General features: G+C 37.6%; 1 protein-coding gene across 1 annotated transcript in view; it reads right to left on the bottom strand.

Annotated features, from left to right (window-relative positions):
• Positions 1 to 24872, bottom strand: part of LOC116325742 (inactive phospholipase D5-like) — a 56594-nt gene that overhangs the window by 30715 nt on the left and 1007 nt on the right. The gene's annotated exons all lie outside the window — the stretch shown is intronic.

The following is a 24872-nucleotide window of genomic DNA, read 5'->3' as shown; positions in this document are numbered from 1 at the left end:
ACTACTGGAAAAAAGTATGCAAAATGAATGACATGCAGTAGTGGCTTATAAGCACATGGGAAATGAAATGGGGAGCGAAGTGCTGCATGCATCATGAAAAGTCCTGCAGCAGTCTGAGCCTATAGCAGCAGAACTAAGAGATGGATGGTTCTGAGCCACCTGATTCAGCCCCAACTATATACTTTACCCAAAAGGATAGTTTTAAGCATAATTTTTAAAGTAGTGAAGGTGTCTTAACTGAAATTAGAGCTGCACAGGAGGAGGCCTGACAGCTGGGGGTCTGCATCTCATTCTACTTTCGGAAACTTTAAGACATGATGGGGCCTGTTATTCAAGACTTTCTGTCGCTTGGTAGGTGAATAAGAAAACCACTAGACTGTGGAGCCAATAATAAGTGACAAAATATAAAATTTAAAAATATGTAATTTTTTTGTGGAGCGAAATGATGACAAGTGTCCACTGCAGCCATTGTCTGTGCTTCTCGTGCAGTTCTTAGATTTTCTCTTTCCTCTTCAAGATAACTTTTAAAGCAATCCGCAGCCGATGCAGAGTGTGTCTTTGAGGCCTATGCATTGGTTAAATTCCCACAATCCTCTAAAGTGTCTGACTTTAAGTTCATGATGGAGGTCCTGATGAGAACCTCTGAGTCTAGTACATGTGAATGAGTCCACATATACTAGACTTTGACACAGAACTTCAGTGTATTCAACATAGCCATAATTTTTAACATGCCAAGCCGCTTGAAATACAAATGTGACAAAATACCATTTTAGTACTATTGCATATTCATAATGGTCGTCTAACTCCCCAAAACAATAAACAAACAAACAAACACTGACACTACAGTCTCTGTACCATCTAGACATATTTTTGGGTACTTTTCCATCACTCTAACACTGTTTTCTCCACATTACACCATAATGGATGAATCCAGTAATCACATTTGTGATGAAACAACTGTCTTAAGTGGGGCAAAAAGCTGTTGTGCTTCAGGCTCATGCCTCAGGCAAAAGCAGATGGTTCACACAGCTGCTGGAAATTTAATAACTTCACATGCTAACAGTATTCACGCAATATACAAACAACTCTCACTATTGTTTTTTTTTTTAACCTTTTTTTTTTGTATTTTTTTGCTGATAGAAAACAATTCATGAATTGTTAAAAACTGTTTATTATTTTGTGGCTTAACTGTGTTAGACGTCACAATGTGACCATTGTCATCGTGCTGTGATAGAGGAAGAAGGTCTGCATATATTTCCCTGTAGTATAAAATATTATTGCAAATTATTTGCATATATATGTTATACTTACAAACAAAAATCAATTATTTAATGTTCTAACATTTAAATTCGTTTGACTTCATGCTTAAAAAGCCAGCATTTTGTAACCTGTAAGCTAAACTTGTAGTTCAGTGTTTCAGAAGGGAGGCCTGAGATTTTGCAATTTTTAATTTACCTTATTTTCACTTTTTTTTTTCTCAAAATTTCATAAGTACAGGAGAAAGCCACTAAAAACTGCAACCAAATCAGTTTTACACCCACACACAGAGTCTTCAAAAATTGCATGTCTGATAGGCCACCAATCAAAACAAGTTATGTCATATGAAAAGTCTAAGCTTTACCTACATTTTTATCAGGCTCACCTTCAGGCAGCGATTCCTTCTGTACCAAAATATTTTTTTTAATATAGTCATATTAATTTTTCTTCCAGCCCTTCAGACTTCATAAATATAGGTGAAAGCCATATGAAATTTCAGCGCTGAAAAACACATTTAAGCTTTTATATTCAATTATACAACCACTCTGCGAGTCAACATCTAAAACCAAAATCTTTTTTTTCTTCTGAAAGGATTTTTTTTCTATAACCAATTTTCAGGTATCAATCTAATGGGATATAACAGTATATATATATATATATATATATATATATATATACATGTAGGGTTAGGGTGGGGGTCTAATAGATTTATTAATAACTGTATATGAAATGACCCTTTAAATAATTTCTTGTATCCTGTGTTTACCACTAGTCTGAAATCTACTTTAAATGTCTTTGTCTGTAATTATTTCTCTGTCTTGCAAAATGTTCAAATAAATAAAACAGTAGCAATAACAAAAAAAATAACCTGACTATCCCTGAAATGTGAATCCAGGATCAACATTTCTGCACACAAACACGTAGTCAGCAGCTTTATGTGTTTGTGGGACGATGTGTGTATTATGTACAGTGGCTTTTGAATGCCAGAGGTGCACAGGGACTGACTGTAAAGAAAAAATAATATCAGACGGTGTACCGCCATGCTCTCCAAGTAAGTGCTGAGAAGGCGACTTTTTATTATGAGTGTGTGTTTCTGTGTGTGTCTTGGAGCTTTGAGCAAAATGCTGGGAATGTAGTTCATTTCCAGTCACCTATGTGCTTCCTCTCTCTTTTACTTGACTTCTTTTTTTGCCTCTGTGTGTTGAGATAAATCAGGTTATCACTCTAGTTGTGTAAAGTCTGACTTGGTATCTTTTTCTGTGCTGTCGGCTCTATTTTGGGCTCTGTTTCTCTTCCGTCTTTTCAGTGATTTCATCTATCTTTAACTTTATCTTTCCAATTATCAGGGGGGAAAAAAGAAGCAAGAGAAAAAACAGTGACATTTTCTTGTTGAGCTAAAAGTGAAAATTTGACAGATTTAAATGTGCTTTCTGATGGAGAGTTAGATGAGGAGGACAGCATCACCAGCGACGAAGGCTGGTTGGCACTCATTTATTCTACAGGCAACTAAAAGGGTATGGTCATAAAAATCTAATATCAAATTGCTTGCCTACTTGACCTTATCACACCCGTTTATGGAAAGCACACGAGTGCTGAGGCGAGGGTTTGAGCACACTCACACATACAGACCACCCATATAAACTGTTATTTGGTCAAAATATGCATAAACCTGGATTAATGTGTATACAGTCTCTGTTTCTGGTGTGAATGAAAAGCTTTTATTACATTTGTTATTTCACTCTTAACATTTTACTCTATAACAGCTGTTTTGTAGGACTGCTGGCACAACACAAAACAACTTTACCTAAATCTTTCATTTGGCGCTGGTTGGAGTATTTTAAATTACTGCATGACAGAAAAGATAACACAAAAGAGAAGGTGTGCCAAACATCCCGGCTCTCCCCTACTCATGCTTATCTTTATTTAAATGCAACACTGTCATGGAGCTTGGTGTCTGTTGTATTTGTCTTATTTGTTACTCTGTTAGCCTTCTCATGTCTCATTTATAGTCATTTCTTTCTTTATTTTAGTAATTGCTTTTCCTTGTGTACCTTCTGCCTCCTCATGTCTCTGAGTTTTATTCCTCTTGTGTTTTTGCTTTTTGGTTAAACTTAATTTCTGTACTTTTTTTTACACACTTAAAAGTTAAAGTAACTTATTAATTCAAACCAATTTTACTGAATAGCGCCGTATCACAACAACAGTTACCTCAAGGCACTTCATATTGTAGGGTAGAGCCTACAATAATACATACAGAGAAAAATCTAACAATTATATGACCCCCTATGAGCCAGCACTTTGGCGACAGTGGGGAGGAAAAACTCCCTTTTAATAGGAAGAAACCTCAGGCAGAATCAGGCTCAAGGAGGCTGGACTATTATCAAATAACTGTCTGTAACAGAATATACTAATACATGGCCATACTTATTTCTTTGTCAAATACCTATTTTTCTGGTGAGTCGGGGAGTGCTGGTGATTCTAACTGTACTCTTGACTCTTCCGCAAAGTGCTGCTTGCATTTATTAGCAGATAATCCATCTGTCTGTGCTGCAATTTGGTCAGTATATGAATGAATTCTGTTCAGAGGCAACGCTGGATGATTTTATGCTTCACTTTTAGGAAGCTGTCTGTCTTCATGAGTGCAATAAGTCTTTTTACTGGTCTGTGCTCAAGGTGACAGCAATCCATCACTTTATGAGATGATGGAAATTTATCAAAGCTGAAAAAACACCTTCTGAAGCAATGCTCAAAGTCATTAACTTTGACAAGTAAGCTTTCTGTGTAAGAACAGTGGAAATATTTACACATTTAGAAAAATATTCAGGTTCAAATTGAATGACTGAGCAACAGACAGGAGATGTGCTGATGTTTTACTGATGTTGCTTTTGAAAGGCTGAGCATGCACATAGAAGACAGACATAGAAAGGAATGCAAACTGACAAGGCAGTGACAGCTGAAATGGACTTTGGTGCACAATATGATAAGCATTTCTGAAAGTCCGTATGCACACTCCTCTAACATGCATTCATAGATTTCCTTAATAAACAAACAAATATAACGCGAGTGTGAGACAAGAAGCAATTTAACAGAATATTTGTGATGAACAACGCAGCATAATGTAAGGAATGGTTTACTAAAAGCTACATTTCAAAACTAAAATGTGTATTCCCTCTAACAGGGATTGCAGCAGACACAGTTAAAAGGTTAGCTGAAAGGCATGTCTTAGGCAAGCCTTCTGGTAATTTCTTTAAACAGTTTTCAGGAAGAGTTCTCCGGGCTTCTTAAAGACATTCAAAGCTCTATTTTGGATGCTGGCTGCCTTTGTTCTGTTCTGTGTCAAGTTGATCCAACACTACTTCAGTGATGTTCGGTTTGGGCTCTGCAGAGGCCAATCCATGACTGATAGTGCTCCATTGTGTGTTTTTTCTAATCAGGCATGCTTTTACTGCACTGGCAGTGTGTTTGGGATTATTATAATACTGAAAAATGAAGGTGTTGTCGGGGAAATTATTTCCAGATGGTGGATGAAAATCTGATACTGGTACTTTTCTGCATTCATAATTGCATCAGTTGTGACCAGATCCCCAACAACACTGATTTAAATACATCTCCAGACCATGACAGAACTAATGGCTGTAGACACTCACAGTTGTACCGCTCGCCTGATCTCATCTGTACAGACTGAAGATGATTTGAACAAATAATTTTAAATTTAGTTCATCACTCCACAAGTTCTGCTGCCAGTGACTTGACTTTCAGATACTGTTCATCTGCTGTAGCTGTTTTTAGGATTTTCTTTCGTTGTCCTCTACTTGTCCAGTTTCCTAAAAGGACACATTGCACAGGATGCCGAAAAATGACACGTTTTGGCTACGCGCTCTCTGGGAATCACCTTGTTGGTGCTTGAAATTTTTTTATGTTATCTTTGGAATCTTTTTATAGATTCAAGAAATTGTAAGTGGCAAACTATGCCTTTGTAAAAGGCTGCTAGTAAAAAATGCCTTGTTACAACATAAAATAATTTTTTTGCAAATTCAAGTGTGGACAAAATACTGGTTTATCCTTTGAGTTAAGGGTCTTTTTATGCTTTTTACACTCAAAAAAGCTTTCCTCTGAAAATAGTCTGGTACAAAGAGCGGATTGAAAATGAGTGTACAAAGCAGCCAATGTCCATAGAACATTTTTGATAGTTCTTCAGAAAACCTGGAGAATTTCTGCTCAAGACCATTTTAAAAATGGGAAGAAAGTCTGGCTCCTTGCAAGCAAAATATAAAGAAAGTTTGGGTGACTCAAGGCTATTGCAATGTACTAATAGAGATCTGTGATTAGCATGATTGCCCCAAGCTGTCAGTGAACTGAAAATGTGTCTATCCGGATAAAATCCACTGGCTTATACAGATCCATTCATGGTCAGTTTCTGTCTGTTGCGTGTGGTAAAAGGTGTTAAGGTAGACAACTAGCAGTTTTCTTGGTGAAATTAAACACCTTTTTGTTGTTACTTTATTGTATGTAGTTAATACGTCCTTGGAGCTCTTTGTCAGCTAAGATTATTTAATATTAGACTGTACTTTATTGTATTTTTCCTTTAGCAAGACACTGAGGAAAAGGTCAGAGAAGCAACACAATTAATCAGATTTTCTGTCAAAAAAACGAGTGCTTTCCTTCAATCCTGCTGCCACAGTTTTTCACCTCTGAGCTGTTGCCTGTTCCTGCCTTTTGGAAAGTGACATCAAGTGCTCCTCTCTTGGGAGACTTGAGTGCTGTTAGAGACTGTCTGCTCTGGTCCCTGGAGTGAACCAAGACCTCAAAGTGTTCTGCCAGCTGGATGGGTAGTGAAACAGTTCTGCCTTTAGTGAAGTACAACCACAGAAGCTTTCTAAAGATGTTATTTCATTATGATAGAGTTTATGAAGCTCTCTCGTTGTCTAGGTGTTTGAATAAGAGAAATGCACCAGGCCATGCTGTGCAAAGTTGGAAACAGTTTTAAAGAACTAACCATAAAGCCAGAGCAGGAAATATCTTCAAGAGCACAGAGTAAATTGAGTTAACTTTGAATTAAAGAGTGCAGTAGCCGGTTGGCTGAGAGCCTTTTTTCCATCTCTGTTCAATTTAAAAAAGGAGTGATCGCCTCAGCTTGACACCTTTAGTCAAATAAAAGAAAGCAATGGATGACCAGATTCTTGGCTCTTGTTCTTTAATGGCTGGAAGACCAGGGGCTACATGTCTTTGAAGATTTTCCACTATCACTCTGTTTGACTGCTCTGTCAAGTCTTGTGCATGTATGGATTTTCTCTCATTCGTGTTAATGTCTGTGGAGCAGGAACTCTTCTTAGAAACACTTCTAGCTTTAATGAATTTAACTGGTGAGATGTAAGCCATACATATGCAGTCATATGCAAAGGTTTTGGACACTTAAGATGTTTACATTTTTTTCCACACCACACAATAAAAGGAGGACATCATCGGCACTGAAGTCATTTTGCATTTTGACAGTGATCCCAAACAAGCAGCCACTGTCTTAAAGAGTTATTATTTTACAAGAGTCCTGCAACAGATAATGTGCCCCACAGATGATGAAGCAGTAGAAGCCTTATATCAGATGATATTTGGACCGATCTGCCTACAAGAATCCTAAAAAAATACCTGTAAGCGCATCTGTGTTGTTTAAATGTGTGGCCATTAAATTCTTAGACTGTAAGATGTTAATTTGCCTGTAGACCGTTGTTTTTAAAAGAAGAGCCTATTCCAGCTGACAACAGGCAAAAAAGGTGGTGTAAATCCTGGACACACTGACGGTCCATTACAGGCCAAACACAGAGAGACAACCACACACTCTTACATCAACACCTTCAGCCGGTTTTGTGTCTTCAATTAATCTGGCAAGAAGATGCTTCTACTGTGAGAGAAAACTGGAGCACCTGGAGGAAATCCACATACTGTAGATGCACGAGAGGATACAACTCAACACAGTGAGGTCTCAGCCAACTAGAAGCCTGTACTATGAAGCAGGATTTGGTGCTTAAATAACAACTTTAAAACTTGCTTTTTTGACCCTATAGCTACAATGAATTTTATATTTTCTATGAGCCTTCATATAGCAATAATATCTTAAGCTTTGGGCTTATTGTAGTTACATAACATTTGCAAATAAATGGTAAATGGTAAATGGCCTGTATTTATATAGCGCTTTTAATAGTCCCTAAGGACCCCAAAGCGCTTTACATATCCAGTCATCCACCCATTCACACACACATTCACACACTGGTGATGGCAAGCTACATTGTAGCCACACCCACCCTGGGGCGCACTGACAGAGAAATAAGTTTACTTTTAGTTTATTAGTTCACAGTTTTTATTTATAAAAGCCTCTGTAAGCTGCCCTCTTAATCATAAGGGATTGCCACAGCAGATGGAACCACATATTTGATTTGGCATAGACCTTTTACACAAGTTCCTAAAAAAACCCACCCAGGGATTTGTGCCTCTTCCTGGTCTCAAACTAGACTTAGTATAATTTATTGGGTTAGGCAAACATGTTAACCACTACACTATTTTTTTCCTTTACATTTAAACATCTCCTGCAGCTGTTAGGTGGTGCTATTTATTTTTGGTACAGCTTATCCATTTTTGTTGTTTATCATTGAAACAACTACAATAATGCACAAAAACCAAAATAAACCAAACATACAAAATCACAAGACATAACCAAACAAAAATGAAGAAAAAAAAGAGAAATATTGCTAAAATATATTTGTTTTTATACTAAAATGGTGTAAGGTAAGGTACAAACATCACAGACTGATTCTGCAATTGGAGCAAAGGGGTTTTTGGTTCTATTACACACTTTTGATGTTTTGTACCTGAAGCCTGAAGGAAGCAGTTAAAATTCTCTATGCCACGCGTGTTTCTAGCTCTCCACAACATCTTGGGCCTTTCCCAATACTTGCTGCTCATATACAGCAAGTTACAGTGACTGTGAGAGACCTATTACATTGTTGGCTACCCTCACAACATGTTCAAGTTCATACAGTCCCTGTTTTAACATCGCCAAACCAGGCAATAGTGGAAAATGTTAAAACTGATTCAAGAACAGACTTCTAAAAAACAAAACAAGACATCATTCTATTATAACTTGCTCTATTTTGTTCTTTCTCTGTGCTGCTCTGCTGCTAGTACATCTGTCTATGTTTGTGATGGGATATGTGCTGTCACTGCTCCACTTTCAACTGAACATCATCATAATTAAATGGGAATCTCTGAGTTGATAACCATTTACATGCGACTACTTAGCCAAGTAAGAAGAAGATCATGAATGATTATGAAACTTATGCATTCAGTTCAGAGGGGAAGATCACTCATTTGCCTGCTGTCCATTGCTCTAGTCCAATCACTTTCACACCTGCATTCTCTGAGCCAATCGGCCTCCATTCTGTGTTCTTTAAAGCAGAAACCCATCCAAGCCTCCATCTTCAACTTCAGTGTCTAAACTACGGTGGACTGGTCCTAATTCCTATCACCACTGGGATTCCGTTCTGTCATGCTGGGTCATCAGTCTAATAGCTTCATTGAATTCTGTGTCTCAGTTCTTCCACACGATCTCTCCTTATTGAAATGTTGCAGTTGCTTCTTAGTACTGGTAGTACAGGTTCAAACCCCAAACCGTCTTGTTGTAAGATGATAGTGGTAACCGCTATACCACTGTACCCCATTTTAGTACATAAGTCTTTTGTGTAATCTTATTAAAGTTATTTCATGTCAACAAGAAAGAAAAAAAGCTGCTGAACCTCTGAGGTACTGTAATAAGAAAAACACACATAATTTACTGTTACACTGGAAATGCCATTGCTCTTTTGAAGTCTTGTTTTTGGCTACCCTGAGTTGCAAACATGATGCATTCATAATGTTCATCCAAACAGCTTGACATTTTGGGAAGTATGCTTAGTTGCTTTCCTGCTGAGAGTTACATGTGATGATCAATATCACTCTGTGTCTGTGCACTCAGGACCATTAGTTTTGGTTAGGGGAAGGAGAAAAGTGAGATGAAACTGCTAGGCTGGCTCTGTCAAACTCACAGTAACGAGAACAACAATAATAACAGAGCTGTGGGGATTGTAAAGACCACAACATATGAGTCACGCATCAAATGCTCTGCATTTGTTATGATAATCATTCGATGTCGCATCATTGTGCCTCTGTTACTGCGCTGCCTTGCTATATGGTAATTACAAATTGTGTTATGCTATGTTGCTGCTTTTTGATCCTGCCAGCTCAGATGTGACTAAAAATCACTGTGGTGCACCCAAGAGTCCAGATGGCCTTATGCACATGAAAATGGATGATGGGATTTTTATTTCTTTTACTCTTACAGGTTTTTGGCAGGAGATGCATGTTTTGGTCAATGGCCTATGGTGTCTTTTAAATACATCTTTAGTAAATAAATACTAGAATAAACATATCATTGCACCATTATTTTCCTTTATCTGTCTTTCTGCCTCCGTACAGGTGCACATATTCATTTTTGTTTTTGGTTGTGATAACAGTAAGAGCGCCTGGCTTAATGCCAACTTATGTCTCTTTCACTTTCAGCCTGAATCCATCATTGGGGCCAATCAATAGAAGAGGAACATCATCCATCTTTAAGGCAGGTACACACACAGGACAAGAGTATGATCTGGAATACAAAGTGGGCAGAGCAACAGTTAAATTTCACCTTAATACTTCAGCTAAAGCAACAGGGTCACAATTCTCAAATCTAATTTTCTACTCTAACGGAATGAAGAACTGCTTGAAGAATTTATAATGTGAAGAATAGCTGTGATTTGTAGCAACAGTATTTAAAGGCTAAGCAATAGAGGCATATTTGGCCCATTTCTGGCAGAAAAATGGCCATGTTGTTCCTTTCTTCCATTTGGTTTGCAGTTGCATTTGTTTCATTAAAGCACAAAAAATATTTTAATGAAACATAAAGTAGTTTAATGAAACAAATGCATTAAAGTACACCCATTAAAGTACAGTTATAAATCTATGAGGGCATTTATACTTCAGTAATGTATTTCCTCTTTGTTCTGAATAAGAAGTCGTAATGAAACCACTGTTGTACACTCAGCTGCTGCTCAGTGCTACCATGAACCACATAAATGAACTCATTATGCATTTTACATGCACTGAAAGCTGGACCCATATGGAAAAGATATATATAAATCTTATAAAGTTTGTATCTGTTCAAATACTGTTTTTGAAATCTGTTCAGAAATCTGTTTAAAATACATTTCTTGCACGCAGCAATGAATTTTCTTCGCTCAAATTAATTTTCTCCTCAAAATGCAACACTTGTACTTATTATTTACATGCGTTCAGAATAGAGGCACAAAAAAACCACCATATAACAACAGTCTTTAAATGGGAACTGAGGAGACCAGCTGCTGGAGTTTGGTCTCCTTTGTCATATTTTTCATGATGTGCCAAATGTTTTCAGGTAGTGGAAGGTAAATTTGTTTGCCAGGAGTTTGTTCCTTCTGCCTAAAAATACCCATGTACGCATATAGGAGTGTCTATGCTTTAAAAGTGTCCAAGTAAAGGGATTTTGACAGTAGTATGAGTCTCATCTAGTTCATCTATGACCATTTTTATGTACCATTTTTAGTTACTTTTTACTTTGTTTTTGTTCAGTGTTTTTTGTCACATAAACTAGCTAACCCAAACCTTCTTTAGGAAAAGCTTATGTTTGGGGTTTAATGGAATCACTTCACGTATTATATTTTTTTAGGTTAACTGAGTGTATTTCATTTAATCTAAAATTGAAAACGTCAGACACACTTTACATGCACTTCACACAGCAGCTAGAGGTTGTTTAACTACAATACATAAATATAGACCGTAGTAATTAGAGTTTCATTTATTTTTATTCCTCACTCTGTAGAAGAGACTGGGAATCATGCTTTAATGCATCAGATAATATCTGACTTAAATTCTGCTGAACAAAATGCATGAATTACTGAATTAACATTTAGTAGTTAAATAATAATCTCTTTTCAGCTTCAACTTTTCCTGCTGTTATCTTTGGTTACACCAGTTTCTCCTTTCTTTATAACTTCTCTCACATAAAGCAGAGCAGACACGATGCTCCTCATTAGCGAGTTGTGGTTAACACGATGTCATTCATCACATGTTATTCTGAGAGCAATAAAAATGTACAAACAAGTGTCAAATCTGATATAAAACACAGGGAATTAGGGAACATAGGGAAACTTGGTAACACTTTTTAACACGACCCACGAATAATGCGCAAACACCCTGTACTTATGTGCATTTTGCAGGCAGCTTATCACGTTTTTGCAAGGAACGATGGAACAGTTACACTGTAAGCACCCTGTACTTTATGAAATGCGAACCATATTATGGCGTCACAAGCAAGACCCACGAAACAATGAAACATTTACATTGTAGCACAAGTAGGGTAGGACAAGTACCCTGCAATTACGTGTAATTTTGTGTAACAAGTTTCATACGGGAAACAATAAAATAATAACATCAAATTAAATTAAGCAATTTTAAGAACTGGATTATTTCATGGTAAATACCGGAAAACAAACAATATTTCCTCATCTTACATCTTATGTATCCTGTACTTTCACCTTAGTCACTCCAATGACACAACCCGCGCCCCAAAAAGTACAGTGTACTTACAATATACTTGTTTCATTGTTTTTTGCAAAAACCTGACTTGTTACCTGCAAATTGCACGTAAGTACAGGGTAATTGCATCTTAGTCACTCCATAACATGACCCGTGCCCCAGAAAGTACAGGGTATTTGTGCCTTATTCACCGGTCGTGTTACAAAGTGTTACCAGAAACCTAAATGGAAAGTTTTGTTTTTGTCAACTCACTGAAGAACAGTTAAGTGAAAAACTATTGGAAACATACAACGAAACGCTGTTAGCTCAATCTTTCTGGCCCTTTGCTGTTACAGTAGCTTCCTCTGTTCTATGTTTGCACTTCTTCTAGAAACTGGTATACAGATGGTGAGACATGGTGTGGTAACATTGGAGAGAGAATTATCCTGAAGCCACGCAGGTCAGTCTCGGATCACTATCTGAATGGGATTGGTTCAAAAAGCAGCTTGCATTGATAACAACTTGTTTATTTTCTGATGGATGAAAATTACTAGTTTTCTGTGTGATTCTTTTAGCAGAACCTTTCAAAAGATCCCTTAAACTACAATAACATATTAAATGTGTAATTTTCTTAACATATTGCACAAATTACACAGAGAAAAAACTAACAAAAAAAATTCTGTAGCCTGTATACACTGATTCAATTTCTGTGGGGTGACAATAAAAAAGGCAGATGCTTGCAAAGCTCCTGAGACAAATGAAGTGTCTTATCCCATTTTTTCATGTCACTTTGTGTTCCCTGATTTAATTTCTATGACAAACGACTTTATAAGTACACAAAACTTTTCATCAGTCGCTCTAAATTGAATTGCTTCTGTTTCAGTTTGCAACACTGGAGCAAGGCCATCCATCACTTCTAAAGAAAGTCTGGGAATGAAAGGAGCTAGAGGTAGACAGTCCCAGCAGCTCCATTCTTCCCCAGATTTACTCTGACAGTCTTGAACCTTCATACCTACACTCGGTAAAAAATCTCATCAATTCCCGCTCAGCTGGGAACTGTGCTGCTATTTCTCAATTTGCTTGTTCTATCTCTCTATTTCAACCTTCATTCCTGGATCTAGTCCTTGATTCCTTGTTAAGGTTGAAGGTTAGCACATTTTGTTGTTCCGATCCATCATCCAGTTTAATCCTCAGTGTCACGTCTTCAGATGCTGTGCACTTTGTATAAAAAAGGTTTTTTTGAAGAAAAACATCTTTTATGGTTTCATTTGGAGCACACAGATTGCAGAATGTATCCATGCTGACAGTTTGAACCTGAGAGTACATGTTGTGTGAGGGGATGAAATACAACAGCAACCGTGACTGATGCAGCTTTCTGTCCTTAAAACACTAAAACGGACTGGTTTCTGCACCTTCTGCTACTGGTTGGATCTGTCTAAGCCTTGGGAATGGTGGATGGTAAACCCTTCACCAGTCCTGAGTGGTGGGTAGGTTTTAAACTCTTTGTTGGCCTAGTTATAACTTACATTTATCTACATTCATCTGTTTGTGCCAAATTTACAAAAGTCGTCATGGTCTTCAGAGTCCTACACTGCAGAGAAAAGTTTAAGACCAAACTATGTCTTGAATATGCATCTATATGCATCATCTTTTAAAGGTCAGGCAGGTGAGGCAACGCAGTCTGTCTCTCTCTGAGCAAAGCTTTCAGCGGACCTCTTCCTTGACCTTTTCTTAACAGACAGAGGTCATTCTCAATCTCTGATAACAAAAGTCAGCATTGGCCTTGAAGCTGACCTGCAAATGATGATGTACACTTCTAAACTTCTGTCTTTGTGCATCTTTGTATAAGCTGTAGAAGACAGAGAAATCATTTTGATTCACAGAGAAGAAGAAACATGGCAAGGAAGGACTTGAAGATGCAAAGTGTTATATACTGTTACAATTCATATAGTCTGTTTGCAGTACTTGTTTTTGCCTGGACTAATAAGAGGTTATCACATTTAAAGATTTCGCATCTGCCACAATCATGCACTCAATCTACTTTCACTCACACTTTCCCTTCATGCCTCCTTTTCTTGCAAAGTGCCCGTGTCCACTCATCCCACCTGTGTTATCAAAATCAATAAGTCATTCACAGTCCTGTTAAAATGACATAAGAACCCTGCTGACCATGATGAGACTTGAGTCCACTGTTAACCCACCCACTCAGTGCTCTATCTGTTCATTTAATCAGCTGTTATCCAGTCAGCTGGGAGCACTTGGTTGTTTAGCACAGACTGTAAGGACTGTATGCTTTTGCTGGTTCAGCAGAAAGTGCTGGGACTTTATCATCTTTGTTTCTTCTTACTGTTCACTGTAGAACTTAATTATATTGAAAGAGCGTGCACTTTTGTTCATCTCTTTGTATTTCAAATAGATGGGAAGAAATGTGCTAAATTTGGTAAACCAAAAACATACATAGTAGCATAATTTCATCCTTGTTTCATTATATTTCTTGTTCTAGTCTGATTGTTGATATCAGGAATTTTCTTAATTTCTTAATTTCTCTGGTTTTGTTTTGAAGTGTGTGTGGTGGGGGTGTGTGTGGTGGGGGTGGCGGTCATGATGGGAGGAGGGGTGATTTAAGGAAGAAACAAGTCGTGAACGAAACAATGGCTATTCTTTCTAATGTGATGTGGCAATTTGTGGCAAACTCATTAGTAAACAGATGTTCATTTTAGACTCCCAGCAGTCACAAAGCAACATTAAATCCAGTAATCACTGTCTTCTTTCATTAGAACCTTTTCTGACCTGAACTTAAACACATTATAAATCTCTGCAAAGCCAAAAGAAGCTGCAGTCAGACAATAATTCTCAGTTCTGAATCTTCTGTATGACTTGTTTTCATCTGGACTTCTTGTGTTGTCTGTAAATCTGGTGATGCCTTGATATTTGATATTTAATGATTTATACATATGGTAATTGTTGAAGGTGTAACTGTCGAATTCATAGTTTGTCGAATTTATAAATAACCACAACGTTGCTTTCTAAGTCATTTTTGCAAATGTGCAGTTCAATGGATTCAGTCCAACCCAATGCAAGGCAGTTTCCACTCAGCGCCTGAATGTGAATCAAACTGCATTGTGTTATACCATATTTATAAGTTGTACTATTAGCTTTCTGCAGAGTAGACTCTCCAGCATAGCTGCTCCACCATACTCTCTTACAGTGTTTAATAAGAAAGCCCCTTTGAATAATTGATATTCTATCTACTTTTAACACCATTTTATTACCCACATGTCTTATTATTCCTCTTACATTTGCATTACAATTACTGTCCAGAAAGAAAGACACTGCCCTCATTGCCTCCTTCTCACACACAGACACACACAAGAACTTCTAAACATAAGCAATCCACAAAATCACACTTGCAATAAGCTGCTGCTGCTGTAGCAATACAACCGATATACTGTACGTTTTTATTGACTATAGTACTAAAGCTACCACGATGGTGCTCTCATCTTACTAAAAAGCAGATGTTTTGCATACCACTGCATTTTTCTCCACATTTCCGACCATCCGACCGGCATTTCCTGACTGTGCTATCCCCTGCATATCTTTAATAGCAAATGTATCCTATTGCCACTGGTCATACCACCGCACTTCACTGTTTGTGCGTGTGTTTGTGTTTGTGACTCCATGTGTCTGTGGTGGAATCAGCAGGATGTTAAATTACACTGGCTCAGCTGGTGTATACAGACACAGAGAATGGTTTATGACTGCCCATACACACACATATCCACTGAAGCACTCACATGCTTTGTGCACCAAAGTGTTTCATTAAAGCTCTGCCAGTAGAGCTGCTTGGGCACGATCCCCTGACAAGTCACAGGCGTAGGCTAAATTACAACGATGGCAGGGAACAAAGAGGGAGCACTGAAAGAGTGAGTTTCATGAATTGATTCACAATAAGGGCTCATCTCTCTGTGCACTCTTTCAAAAAAAAAAATCATCTGGACCTTTGAGCTTTAGAAATGGGATAGCAGCCAAACAACGAGCAAAGTAATATCATGTTTGAACTTGAAATGATAAGATTATTAAAGCTGAAGACAAACCTTTTTTTCTGTGATAACATAAACTTTTCATGCAAAGTTATCCACAAATTACACGTGGATCAAATTAGCCATTAAACTCTGTTGATTGAACTCAATTCAGGGCTGCAACTTTTTTTTTCTTCCTAGCTTGAGTAAGGTGATCACCTTGGGAACAGAGAGATGATCTGCCCCACAAAAGGGGCTTGGGTGCAATTTCTGCAGTGCACCGTGACCTTTTTCAGAGATTTGTAACGACCACAACTTTTCTCAATGCACAAAACCTTAGAGTGTGGCACTATTTGCATTTGGGCTCTGAGTGCTTGTGTCAGTGTATTTGTAATTATAATAAATGAATAAGTAGCAGCTCTGTGACAAAGTGTCATTTAACAGGAACAACACGTGTGAGCGTTTATTGGTCTCTGGTGTGAGTGGATTATATGTCTGAGTGTCCGTGCTATGCTGTCAGACCATCAGTTCTGTGAGTGTGACTGTCCATAGCATTTAATATAAATAGCTTAGCTCAGGGTTTGACAAGTAGAGGCAGTGTAAATCTTCAGGAAATTAAGCTAAGTAAATATGATGTGAAGAGTTTGTGTGGGTGTGTTAAAGGACAGAGATGTTTGGCTCCTTAGTTAATTAGTCTTTAATTACTTTTAATAACAGAAATGTTTTATTTATCAAGTCATCATCGCTGTTTAGTTCTACAGATGACTTGGTATTGAACCTTCTCTCCACACTTACAGGATGTCTGCAGGAATCACAATTTAGCGTAATTTTTTAGTCCATAAAGAAATATCTCAGCAAAAAAAAGAATTTTTATTTCTAGTTAAAGCTGGCTCCAAATCAACTTTAATGATTTAATGTCTCCTACAAGGTGTCCTACAGGAAAAATACCAAATTTAACAGCAGAAATAATCAGGTTTTTGACTCTGTAGCTAATTTATCTCTTCATAACAACTTTTAAAGGGGAAGAGGTATTTCAGTAAGGCGGTTGATGACACAGGTGGCTAGGCTAGGTGGCTAGGCACCATATATGCTAATTCAAGTCATTAATAGGTTCTCTCGACCATAATTGTGTTGCAACATTTTTAATGTAATTATGTCTTGCTTTGAGGTTAATTATACTGCTAACATATCCAAGAAGTCTGTAATCTAGTTTTAGAATCATCCATACACTTTATAGATGCACTAAGCTAGCTCACCAGCATTAGCAGAAATAATTCTCCACCTTAATGTCTAAATATGTCTGATGCCCAAAATGATTCACTCATGGAGAACATAGTTAATTCCTATTGCCAAAACGAAACAAAAAAGGTATTTGGACACTACTCAGGTGAGGGTTTTTGGTGCATTATCTCACAATTACGTGGTGACAAATTTTGTTGAAATAAATTAATCGTGACAAAAATCTTTAGGATAAAAAATGTAGAAGAACCTACTTTCAGCTGCTTTGCATATCAATAAATGGACCCATAAATGCTATCTTGATAAGATGCTATGTTTTTCCTTTTGTTGCCTTACTTTGGTAGTAGCCATCCATCATATGGGATATAATATTACAAATAATATAGCAATAATAGCAAAAAGATTAATTAACAGTTGTAGTCCTCTGTTTATCAATTAATTTCAGACACAGTCATGGTCACTTCTTGCTTTAAAAAAACAAGATGGTGATGGCCATGAAGCTAAAGTTGAGAAGAGTACACAGATCAACACGTGAAACCACTGTGGCTACATGTATCTCTTTTATGAGTCTATTATTAAATTACAAGGACAATTTTTTCCAACTGTTCCTGATTTCCAGAGAATGAATTCTGATAACTTGTGTGATCACCCGCCTTCTTGTATAGTATCACACTTCTTATCACACAGGATTGGCTAAACCATCATTAGATCTTATAGTCCTTGTCCTTACACAAACTTATTAGTTTGTTAACTTTTTGGCTTCTTAAATATGTTTGGGTACCCCAGTGAGAAACATGGATAAAATTGCCATTGTTGCCTGTCTATCTTATGATGTAGATGACTCTGTGGTGTTTGACACTAATTCTTTTGCCTGCCAGTATTTTACTTGGAGCAAAGTTTGTGACAGCAATTTTATTATACGTATGGCCTTGACAGTCTCCCAGCCTTCTCCGCCTCCGGCCTTCGATCCCTCTTGCAAGCCTCAGGGATGCTGATGCTCACAGTAATAAGCCAACACACCAAGAAGTTTAGTGGCAGATTTAACTCCAGGACAGGGAGCTAACTTTAAAATCACTGAGTCTACACTTTTTTTTTCACTGTTAATAACACTGTCACAATAAACCGTACCTACTGTACATCATCTGCACTCCTGCTGTGGCCTATTCACATCTGGCCACTTGATCATGTTGAGTTAAACCGCTCTATCTCTTGCACATGAAGGTAATGGTTATGATTCTGATCATTTTCTTTTTTACATCAGGTGAGCAAGATGATTGAAACTAGAGCTAGATGGTGCTAAATGATGAACACTAGTTGACTGGAGGTGGTGGTAAGTCACTTTTTTCCTACCTGTATATTTCTGTCTATATATGGATACTATACGTTCAATGACTACTTTATTTCGTACACTTCATTCTACACTTATTGAACAACACAAGACTGGAAAATGTTGATTTATGCTGCAATATTTGAATAATAGGGTCTTCCAGGAGAGAGACTGACAGCTACACTCACAGCTTCAGCCAATTTAGAATAACCATTTAACCCTGCATGCCTGTCTTTGGACTGTGGGAGGATTATTTTGAGAAAACTCCAGTACATGGAGAAAAATGGAAATTATACACAGAAAAGCCCCTGCTAGTTAGTACATTTGAACCCAGCAATAATACTTAGGGACACTGAAAGGTGTGATTAGTAATTTTTTGAGATTAGAATATAATATAAAGAATATTTTACTTATGAATATACATTGAATAGTGTGTATTTAAATATTTCGGCAAACTAATGAATTATTTTTTAATGAATTCATTAACTTAGGGCACCAGTTTGTGGAAGCTCCCATGTTTCCCCGCCACCTCGAACATGGTGCTTTTTGTCTAATTGCATTTTATGTGTGTGGCTAGAGACTGGCCGCATACTTTGTATGCCAAAGGTTGAGGAGAAGGGAACTCTTAGGCATTTGCCTGCTGTGCAAGCAAATTTTCATCTGTTTCTAAACTTTCTGACCCAAGATATGAAGGCTCATACCTGTGTAGTATCATCTGACAAGGGGTCCCTTTTAACAAAGAAGCGAATAAGCAACGCAAAGAGACCAAAACAACCAGCATCTTGATAAACAGTCATCCTTTTCCTCTTCACCTCAAGCCTCATCTCCTGAACTGAAGTCAGGGCTCTAACACATGAAATTGTGCATTGACATGCTTATTTATTCCCGATATTATCGCAGTTACTTATTGCAAGCAGAGTAGACATGAAGACCTCCAATCTCTGAACAGCTGACAAACAGCTGGCTAAACAACAACATGTGGTTTTAAGCTAACATTATGCCACTACTAATGTCAGGTTCAAGTGTCCTAAAAATAATACTTTCCCTCATATAAACAGTTTAGGTTAGGGGTTAGGGGTCTTGAATCTGGCATTTATATGCTTATGCTTCTTCCTGCTCCTTTTTGAACATGAAAGTTATTTGTAGTTTTGGTTCATTTTCCTTTTGTTTTGCAACATGTCAACATGTTCAAAATAAAGATTCAATCAAGCAATCAATCAATCAATCAACCAACCAATCACTCAACCAATCAATCAATCAATCAATCAATCAATTTTGAATTTCATTCTAAAATCATATGCATATTCACTATGCATCAATCCAACAGTGTTATATCAACTTCAACTAAAGTTTCACTAGCTCTGGGTAGCAGTAGCTAAGAGGGGCTAATATAAGTTTTAATAGTAGCTTACAGACAGGTTCATAGCAACTAACAGAGGCAATGGCAGAAAACAAAGGCTAGCAGTAGCTAACAGAGGCTAACAGTGGCTAGCATCAGCTAATAGCAGCTAAAAGAGGCTAAGAGCAACAAAAAATAGCAGCACAGAATGCACAGAAAGCAGAATAACGGCACTGAAAAGAGACTTCCTCAAACACTCACTTGACTGTAACTTTAACTTCATCATGCTAATGCCACATTCATTTTTCTCTTTTTATCATTTGAGGAAAAAAGCAAGTTAGACCCATTAAAGACTTAAAAAACTCCAGATGCTTAGCTAGATGCACGAAAAGAATACATCTTCTGTAACATATTGATCGTCCCTCTGCAGGCTGTGTCACCCTTAGTTGACTGAAGTGAAGTAGTGACAGGAACTTAATGAGAACTAATGCAGACTGACTGTGTCACCTGTGAAATAGATGAGCTTCCACAACGGGACTGTTTTAGACAAATCAAGGACAAAGTGCCGGTAGTGACTGCATGTAGGAGCAGTGAATAAACACACAAAATGCTGTTGTATTATTACTTTAGTGAAAATTAATCTGGATTACACTTGCCTCTAAGCTATGTAACGAATTAATACTGTAACAATGTACCAATTTATAAAAACAGCTGGGCGCAGAAATGTAAATATATGAAACAAAGAGTCAGCATCCTCTCCTCTCCTCCAGGTTCATTCATTATTAATGGTTTGTTAAATCTCATTTTCTCTTTCTCTCTGACAAGATCTTGTAATGTTCTAAGAGGTGTTATATGATTTGCCTTGTTAAACCCTTGTTAGTGCAGTGTTAGTGATGAATGATGTGTCAATCGGAATCAGTGGAGGGCAGAAGTGAGGGGACCTGATGTTGTCAACCCACAAGGCCAAGACCATGAATTTGGTCATTCTCCTCTGATTACCACACATACCACCAACCCTTCAGAACAACCTTGAATCTGAAATAAATTAAAGTGGGTGCAACACTGTAAACTTGTGCAGAGCCAGCTGTAGTTTTAAAGGGGATTCAGTAGGTAGAGCTACACAGGCCATCTCCTCAATAATGTGGTCTAGTGTAGATCATGCTTTATATCAGTGCATTACTGTTAGATAGCAATCCACCTTTTCATACACAACTAAATAAAAGTCTTTCAACTCAACTCAGTCTTTCAAATGATTGACACAAAACAGAGGATTAAAATCTTCTTACAGATAAGTCACAGACAGCTTTCAACTCTATACAACTAAAATCCATCTATCTGTACCAGAGATGGTGCAAACAAGGTTACTGAATATATCAATATGACATTTGAAAATGTAGCTTTTAAAACAGATTTAAAAAAAAACCTTTGAAATGGCAAAGGCTAAAAAATTGTTTGAATAATGCAACCCTCCCAAAAAACATAACAAAAACAAAAACAAATAAATAATCAAATCAAATCTGATTTGATTTGAAATAAATTAGATCTTATGCAGAAAAAAGAAATATGATATTTAAAATCAGAACAAGATCGTGGATAGAGAAGCAGAAATGGGCTGGCCTTTCCCTTAGAGATAGGGTGAGAATTTCGGCCATCCGGGAGGGGCTTAGAGTAGAGTCGCTGCTCCTCCACATCGAAAGGAGCCAGTTGAGGTGGTTTGGCCATCTGACAAGGATGCCTCCTGGGCGCCCCCTGGGTGAGGTGTCCCGGGCATGTCCCACGGGGGGAGGCCCTGGGGCAGACCCAGGACACGCTCGAGAGATTATATCTCTCGGCTGGCCTAGGAACACCTTGGTGTTCCCCCGGACAAGCTGGAGGAGGTGGCTGGGGAGAATTAGGTCTGGGTTTCTCTGCTTAGGCTGCTGCCCCCACGACCCGGACCCAAATAAGCAAAAGAAGATGGATGGATATTTAAAATTACTAAAAGCACAGTTTAGTCTAAAAGGAAAAAAATAAACCCACCCACAAAAAGATTTTTTGTCAAATATGAACAATGTCAACACAAAAATGGCATACTTTAGACAAAACTGACCACAGGAAAAAAAAAGAGAAAAATCTCTACGAACGGACTGAAAATCAAATCCCCTTTCACGCTATTCACACTAGTATTCAAGTATAAAAATAAGTCATCCAGGTCTGGCTACTGAAGAAACTGACGCTAAATTACACTTAAAAAATGCTTAAGAATGAACAGTGAAGACACCGCAAACTGTAGCTCTAAAGGCATCTCCTGCAGTTTTATTTCTCAGCTTTTTATTCTTTTTTTTCCATCTGCGATTATATAATCAACTAAGCGTACTCAGTATGCAGGTAGCAACCTCAGGGCTGTCCTAAGGTGACATCTGCAGAAGAGACATTATATTAGAACGAGATTCATTAATCTATTCACGCGTGTTCTCCACACTTACTCCTCTACAATACTAAACGTGTTCATTATCCCAATTAACTGGAACAGAATAACCACTCTGAGAGTGCATAGTGCTAAATATGTGACATTAATTCAGTAACAGAAAATGCTTGAAGCATTATGAGAGCTTGACCAGATGATATAATATTGATTGATTTTCTAACAAAGAAACATTTACAGTACGAACTGCTTTATTCTATCTTTTTAACAATTAGAACAAAATAACTAAGAAAAGATCATTTTTCAATTTCTTATCTTTTTCTTTCTTGAGGTAACCATGGTTTTGAACTGAACTCACTGACACCGAGGATACTGCAGCATGAGGACAGAGAAGCAAGGCTACAACAGTCCAAATAAGGATGCTCGTCATATATTGACTATGACAGAAATTACAGATAGATGTACTAAATGCATAAATAGCATAACTATGTTGTTTCGTTATCCCAATAATGCATACAGCATTTCTAGACTGAAGCCTACCCCACTTTCTTTTACACAGTTCTTCCAGAAAAACCCTTCTTTATGTAGTATTAATCTGACTTTTTAGTATTAAGGTGCACCTTGTTAGCTAGATCTACCACTGACTGCTTCTCACTGACAATCGCAACATGTATTGCCAGAGAGGGGAAGACTCCACGCAGGCAAAATGCAGTAAATCAGACCGCTTTAATCCTGAAGTGCGACTAATCGAACCTCTAAACTTTAATGGACACATTCTTCTTCACAAAAAGAGATCAGGCCAGACTGACCTGTCTTTGTAGAGATATCACTCACAGATAAATCACTGGCTGTTCTGTTTTGGCTAATATTCAGAAGCTAGTAGTTCGGTTGCCATGGATACCAGTTCAGGTGTTTTGGGGCTCTACTGTCTGTCGGTGCTTTGTACACCATGATCTGATGGCTTCTGGGTCTGTTTGTTTGAGTCCTTGTGATTGTGTGTCTGTGTATCCAGCATATTGATGCTGTCTGTGAGCAGAATTAATTTTTTTTTCTTTTCATGGCGCATTTATTCCTGTAATCATATTTTCCTCTTCTCTTCTCTTCTCTTCTCTTCTCTTCTCTTCTCTTCTCTTCTCTTCTCTTCTCTTCTCTTCTCATTTCCAGCCCTCACATACTTTTCCCCCCCCGCCTGACTGACGAACTCCCTCCTTTGCCATCACCACCTCCCTTCTTCTTCTTCTTCCTATTCCCCATAGATATACAGAGTGTAGTAGGCCAGACTTGGCCAGTCCAATTTGGCCCAGCAGCCCACTTGTCAGCCTGTGCTATGTGTACCCAGGCTGAAAGACTGATGGTACCAGGAGACAAAGAGAAGCAGAGATTGAGAGGAAGGATCAGGGACATAGAGTGCTGGTATAGAACATTCCTATAAAGATCCTGGGAGAATTTATAGTTGTCAAAGGTTCACACACACTATATAAAATTTCAGTAAACCACAAAAAGAGGACAGCCTGATATCTGTATGGGTCTGAGTCATGCTCTGTGCGCTAATCAGTGAATCATGGCCAGTGAGAGCTGGCCAGCAGTTCACGGTGAGGTAAGCCTGGACAAGATTAGTCTGGCTGTCCTCCTCCAGCATTCTTTGATTTTATTTGCACTGTGATGAAATCTGCTTTGTAATTCATACTTGTGTATTCAGTAAACAGGATATCTTGATGTTTACGGAACAGTGTTATTATGTATCAGAGTTTCTATTGGATGCTTTACCTGCTGACTTTTGTTGGAGAGTCATTGATTACTTTAATGGCTACCCATAACTGAGGTCTGAGACATAATAGAAGATAACTTTATTGTACACTAAATGCTAACAATCTAAAAAAAAAAAATTAAAAAAACAAACATTAACAAGCATTTTTATGTTAATCCATGTTAAAAAAAGAAATATTCAGAACAACAACTGTCTGCCAGCATTTACCGTAAGCCTGTTAATAATAAATTAAGTATGTCCCGCAATATTGACTTCCCATAAAAAATAATTGTAAATCGCTACATTTGTAGCCAGTATTATAATCTGAATTCATAAACATTCCATTAGCAATATTTTCTAATACATAGATGTCATGAGTCATAATGAGTCATAATTCATGCAAAATTAATATGCAGATCAAAAAACATTCATCGGCATTGAGTAATGTTGTTGTGTGTGTTTTTATTATTAGTATATGTGCCAAGCAATACAATTGTGAATGTAGTCCTGTAGCTTTGTAACTGTAGCTAAATGAGGGCTAATCTTATCCCCAAAAAAAGACATCAATTACTTTCTGTGATTCTGATTAGGCATAAGAGAAAAAATGTGAAAACGTCCTAATATACAGGATTAAACCTTTTTTTCCCCCACATTTTATTGTTTTTACTGCATCGTCACCATTCACTCAGTATGAATGCACCTACTAAAGCCCACCTTGTTACCTCAAAATCTCAAGTGTTTGAAAAGAAGGCAACAGGACTTCTTTATATTTCTGAACCCAAAGACTACCGTGACATGGATGACTGGGAATGTACACAGACTTGCCTCAAAATATAATAAGATTCGTATAAAGAGAAATGCAGAAAAAAACATTGAGTTTATGGATAAAGTAATGAAGGGCACTTATAAACCCATTTTCCACTGAT

This window comes from Oreochromis aureus, linkage group 13 (assembly GCF_013358895.1).
Source record: "Oreochromis aureus strain Israel breed Guangdong linkage group 13, ZZ_aureus, whole genome shotgun sequence".
In the NCBI taxonomy this organism is placed as follows: Eukaryota; Metazoa; Chordata; class Actinopteri; order Cichliformes; family Cichlidae; genus Oreochromis; species Oreochromis aureus.
This window is presented reverse-complemented; position numbering and strand designations above follow the sequence as displayed.